General features: G+C 40.5%; 1 pseudogene; it reads left to right on the forward strand.

The window, feature by feature from the left end:
- Positions 1 to 5,314: 5,314 nt before the first annotated feature.
- On the forward strand, positions 5,315 to 5,457 carry LOC145350432 (U2 spliceosomal RNA; annotated as a pseudogene).
- Positions 5,458 to 6,576: the final 1,119 nt, after the last annotated feature.

Raw genomic sequence — 6,576 nt, forward strand, 5'->3', positions numbered from 1 at the left:
ACATAGCACCTTTCAAATCACTTTACGGCAGATATAATACTTGTGAAGTGCAGTCACCGTTCTGTCATGGACAGAATTTATATATTTACTTTCACTGTCCATGATCAGTTGGTTTGTGTAAGAGCAGTGTGTTTTCTTACCCTCGGAGTGAGAATCTCAAATAAATAAACTTCAATAGCAAGCTTTTTGTGAGTTTAAAAATAAAGGATGCATCTGAGGAAGGAGTAGCCCTCCGAAAGCTCATGATGCCAAATAAACCCGTTGGACTTTAACTTGGTGTTGTGAAACTTCTTACTGTACCCACCCCAGTCCAACTCCTTCAACTTCACGTCATTGCTATTTATTATCATAGAATAGCCCTGGATTTTAAAACACCACTGCTGGAATTTTACTGGTGTGCCCACCCCGGAATTGGGGGGACGAGGCTCGCAGAACAGCATTCTCCATTAGCCATGGGCAGGATCTTATGAGCATCAGGTGGGCATGGTGGTAAAATTTCACCTATGCACCTCACACACACTCTTATACTCACAAAGGTTAGATATAGATGGAAGTAAAACAATACTTATAGTTATCTCAGTCTCTTTCATGACAGGCCAATAGTTTCTTAGATGAAGTTGATGCTTTAAAGCTGAATTGACAATGAGAAGGATTCCCCGTAAGCTGCAAGGTTTATAGTAGCTGAATTTCCAGCAGCTTGGTTCTCAGGTGAACATGAAATTAGAACAGACTAAGGGAGATCTTCTTACCGTTTCAGGCTATTGCCATTTACTGCCTTGGCTGCTTGGATGACTTGCAGCTGTTCTAATAGATTTTCATAGAATTCTGTCTCTCTGAAAGCAGTTCAAACTGTTCTCTGCTGGTTCAAATGCAAACAACTGAAATGGTGTCCTCATCACATGTTTTCCAGAAGTTTGAAGTCCTTTTTCTCCAAACCTTGTTCAAATCATTGTGTGTTATCATTTGAGATCTTGAAAATTTGAGGCAGCCAGTATTGACCCATTAAATTTGAAATTGCCCTTTTTAATCAGTTCCAGGAAAAGTCATTGATACAGCTTCAGCCTGGAAGGTTGCTTTTGTTTCCTCTTCAGACAGTGGATTCAATCTGCAAGAGATGTTAGGTGTCCTTCAGGCAGACATCTTCAGCAGCCTTTTATTCAGTTTTAAAAATGCAAAGTATTGACTGTAAGTTCATAATAAATGGAAACATAAATGTTGTAACACAGCAGTCAATTTGCACTCAGAAAACTCCCTTAAACAGCAATGTGATAATGATCAGAACATTATTTTTTTGTGGTGTTGATTGAGGCATAAATATTGATCAGGACACAGTCGTGTAACTCCCCTGCCCTTCTCGAATATAGTGCTGCAAGATGCTCCTCAAGTGTAACATACCCCTCTACTGCACTGGATTGCCAGGTTTGAATTTTGCAGTCATCTTCGATTAGCTATTGAAACCATAATCTTCTGACTTAGAGGCAAAATATTACCAACTGAGCCAAGGCTGACATTAATCTAACTAAAAACAAATACAATTCAAGGTGAGAAACAGGAGGTTTGGGGGGATGTGAGGAGGCTGGTGACTGTCTGGAGTGCCTGCCCGGGAGGGTGGTGTAGACTAGTTGCCTCACATCCTTTAAAAGGTATCTAGATGATCAATTGATATCAAGTGCTGGTAAATGGGATTAACGGTGAAGGGCAGGTGTTTCTCATGGGTCAGTGCAGACTCAATGGGCTGAAGGGCCTTTTCTGTACTGCATGATTCTCTGACAAGGCGTTTTTCTGCAATTAAGCAGAAGATGTGTACAACTGCAATATATCAAATATGTTTTAAAAAACATTGTAATACTCATGAGAATCAGTGGAGTCAAAGATTTTTCAGACTTATGGCCTCAAAATTAAAAGCACATGAAAATGTGCACACTGGGAGCAGGTAGCATATATCTATTCACAAGCTCACAGGGATCATATGGAATTGAAAAGTAAAACAACAGACGCTGAAAAGTTGAAATAAAAGCAGAAAAATGGTGAAATGTCACAAAATCTAAAGCTGTGTTTCTCTCTCTACAGTGCTATGAAATCTGTTGAGAATTTCTAGTATCCTTCTGATCTTGTGAAATCAGTGCTGTTTGCTTGTGGATTAGGCATGCATCAAGCTCCACACATGGTATTCATTCACCCCATGACTATTGATCGAAGGTAGGGAACCAATCTTCACTGACACCTGCCTCTTAAGAGAGAAACACAGTCTGACTGCAGAAAAAACTCACAAGTGGAGAGAAGTCATACAATCATAGAAACCCTACAATGCAGAAAAAAGTGGCGTAGCTAGAGGGGGAGCGACCGCTCCCCCTGAGCTCATTCTTCAAAAGTGGTGCCTTTTCAATGGGGTGTTCCTCACAAGCCCCTCAGATCTCTTCCCGAGATCTGAAGTCCTCGATCCGTGTACTGCAATCGCGGGATGCGAAACGGATGTGGGGACTTCAGGCAGCGAGGAAGGCACGCAATCTCCCGAGAGGGCATGCAATCCCGAGGATAATTGCAGAGGTTGTGAAGGACATAAATATGCAGCCACCATGATGAACGGGCAGTTGCGACCAAGCGTCCCTTGCTGAACGACATCACCAACTGAGATTGTGTGAGTAAATAGATTTGGTGATTATCACTTGTTGGCTTTTTGCAAATTGGTCGGATGGTTGGAGTGATCCAAAAACTAGTTGCAAGATTTTTGTTAGATGTACACACAAAACTGAAAAACGTGAAAAAAGTGGAAGTCACAAAAAAGCGGAGAACATTTTTTCCTTACCAAATTTTGTTTGTTCAATGACAGAACTGTCTTGGTTGGTCTTTTAATGGCAGAAAGGAAAGAGATAGAGCAAAATAGGATGATTCTGACCCGTATTATAGATGTGGTTCTCTATTTAGGGATTAGCATTCCACGGTCATCGCGAGTATCAAGATTTAGGTTTCCCAAGTACAAATGAAGGCAATTTTTTGGAACTTATTAAGGTATTTGCCAAAAATGACACATTACTGGAGCAACACTTATTACTGAGTGATCGAAATGCAACATATCTCAGCCCTGACATGCTGAGTCCTGATGTGGATATGCCGGCGTTGGACTGGGGTAAACACAGTAAAAAGTCTGACAACACCAGGTTTAACTCCAACCGATTTATTTGATAGTAAACTCACTAGCTTTCGAGGTTCCCCTCTTCGTCAGAGTTTACTATCAAATAAATCGGTTGGACTTAGACCTGGTGTTGTCAGACTTTTTACTGCTGAGTCCTTATCAGCCCATGTTCTACCAAAGATAATAGTTGAAATTAAGGTGGCTAAGTACTTTGCAGTAATTGTTCACTCTACTATTGATATTGGCAGAACTGATCAATTTTCTCTATCCTTGCAATGTGTAACAATAAACAGTGATGCAGTGGAACGATTTATACAATTCAGCGAATTACCTGGAGCAAGGGCTGAAGATATTTTCAACATTTTTCTTCCAGCAATCAAAAACTTAGAGCTGTCAATAACTGTGTGTTACAGTCAGTCTTACAATGGAGCAAGCACCATGTCGGGTGAAATGTCTAGACTCCAAACAAAGATTAGAGAAGTTGCTCCAAATGCACTCTTTACGCAGTGCTGTGCACATAATTTAAATTTGGTTCTAATTGATGCAGTAAGCTCCAATATTCAAACCAAGTTGTTTTTTAGAACTCTACAAAGTGTCTATACCTTTTTTTCTGGCAGTTTACCTTGTCTTTCAGTACTAAAAGAAGAACAATGCAATCATATCAAGTCTTTCGCACTGACTCTAAAGAAACTTTGTGATACTAGATGGGCGTCCAGAAAGTCAGCAGTACAGGCAGTCTTGTAGAATTTACCAGCACTAGTAGTTGCTCTGCAAAGAATTCTGGATGGTGAGATAAAAACTGTACTCCTAATCAGCTCACTGAGGCAAAGGGCGTACTGGAAACGCTCAGTACTTACAAATTCTTCGTTTTTCTTATATTCTGAACTAAAGTGCTTGACAAGGCTTTCAATTTATCCATATGTTTACAGAAAAGTAGTCTTGATCTGGCAATGGCTTCTCATTTGATACAGCTTTTTGAAAAATATGTGAAAAACATGCGAAATGAGTATGAATCTCAATTCAAACAGATTGAGAATGAAGCAAACGAGTTGGCTCAAAAATGTGATATTAATATGGAATACAAGCAGCACAGAGAATGTAAAAGAAAAAGATTCTATGAAGAAATTGCAGAGGATGAAGGAATATTTGATACCCAAAAGAACTTTATAGTTGAATCCTACTTAGTGTCCTTAGATTCTATTATAAATAGCACAAGTAAAAGATTTGAGCAATTTAAAAATGTGGCTTCCAAATTTAGTGGTTTAGATCCAAAGAATTTTGACAATGCAGATAACGTGAACAAATTAGAATTTTTAGCAGACACGTACTCGGACGTCATCGACAGTCAAACCGAAATCGTACAAGAGTTTCTTTCATTCAAAGACATGTACAAAGAGATAATGAGCACTAACAGTAAGGCAAATTCAAGTGTCGAGAAACTGACTATTAACAATGTACTAAAATTCATGATCACCAACGACCTGTGTTCCATTTATCCTAACCTGTCCACATTGTACCACACTTTTCTGACCTTACCAATAACTAGCGCAGTTGCAGAACGACCCTTTAGCTGGCTCAAACACATGAAGTCCTACCTTCATTCTACAATGGCCGAGGATAGGTTGGGTTAGCTTTGGTCTCCATTGAAAAATAGTTGGCTACTGAGGTAGATTATAATAAAGTAATAGGTAACTTTGCTAGAATGGAGCCTGGACGAAACAGGCTGTTGTAGTTGCTTCATATCTTTTTCATATTGGTTCATTTTGTTTTCATTTTACATTTAAAATGTAAAGTAAGTTTTGATTTTAAATTCAAAATAAAAATGTATAATGAATTTAAAATTATTTGGTATGTGTCATGGCGCCTTTTTTATGTGCTTGCTGCCCCTAACTTTAGAACCTGGCTACGCCCCAATTTGATCCATCGAGTCCGCACCGACAACAATGTCACCTAGGCCTTATCCCGGTAACCCCACATATTTACCCTGCTAATCCCAGGACACTAAGGGATAATTTAGCATGGCCTATGTACCTAACCCACATGTCTTTGGACTGTGGGAGGAAACTGGAGCACCCGGAGGGAACTGCAGACATGGGAGAATGTGCAGACTCCACACAGATAGTGACCCGAGGCCAGGAATCGAACCCAGATCCCTGGAGCTGTGAGGCGTCAGTGCTAACCATTGCTTCTCGGCCTTTTGGCTAAGATCAAGTGTAGTAGCGACATGCTGTGTTTGGTCGAAGTCATTAGTTGCATTTTAGCTTCATTTGAAGCAACTTTTAAAAATGGCACCTTGGCCTTTTGGCTAAGATGCAAATGAGATCAAGCCTTGGGGGAGGATCTACGCCTGCTCCAATCAGCCTGGATCATGTAGATCAAGCCCAAGACAGGAAGTGAGACCCCTGTCTTGTCAGCTTGGATCGGGAATGTCTCAACTTGTTGAGACTCTGAATTGGACTTGATTGGATTGAATTGAAATAAAAACAAAAACAAACTGTGCCACCGTGCCATCCCACTGCAAGAGTCTGCAAGAGTTCTGGAAGAGGGTAATCAGGATCTCTAATGCAGTTGAGTGCTCCTGCTTCATGCAGTGACAGAAAGAAGGACATCTTATCCTTCCCTGGAGAAGTAGAATTTACTGTAGGCAACATCTATTTTCAGTGTTGAAAGGTCACTGAGAAAATTAATACCAGGAACACAGCTACCAAGGCATGCAATGCCTGAAACAATTTAATGATCTCACTAGAGCTGTCAAGGTAAGAATCTTACTTTTCAACCAACTATTCTCTCCTCACACCTGCGGCAGCACTACTTTATATTTTCCCCCTTCTCCATTTCCCTTTATCCACTGCCCCCTCCCCCCCGTAATCACTATACCACACTTCACTGTGGCTCTCACATCCTCTTCATTTTCAAAATGGTAATGCTGCAATGTAGCAAAATTTGTTTTCATTGTGCACCTGCTGAAATAAAATTGATAATGATAGACTAAAGAATAACTTGAACACACAATGTAGAATTGTGCATCAGTGTAATACTGAGGGGTTCCTACATTGTTGCAGATGCCATTAAACCAAGGCACTGTGTTTTCCATCTAAAAGATGTATTACAGCAACTTGCAAAGATTGCTTTATCGGAACCATCCAAGCCCTCAACCTCTCACATCTAAAAAGACAAGGGCAGCAGGCACATGGGAACACCATCACTTGCAAGTTCCCCTTCAAGCTACATACCATTCTGACTTGGGACTTCATTGCTGTTCTCTCACTGTCATTGAATTCAAAATTTGGAACTCACTTCATAATAGCATGGGTGTACAGGTGTGCCCACAGCACATGGACACAGTAGTTCCAGAAGATGGCTCATCATCCATCATCTCAAGAGCAAATAGGGATGGGCAATAAATTCTGGCCTTGCCGGGGATACTCACATTCCAGAAACAA

Source organism: Carcharhinus amblyrhynchos, chromosome 11 (assembly GCF_965287045.1).
Source record: "Carcharhinus amblyrhynchos chromosome 11, sCarAmb.v2.hapA, whole genome shotgun sequence".
NCBI classification, from domain to species: domain Eukaryota; kingdom Metazoa; phylum Chordata; class Chondrichthyes; order Carcharhiniformes; family Carcharhinidae; genus Carcharhinus; species Carcharhinus amblyrhynchos.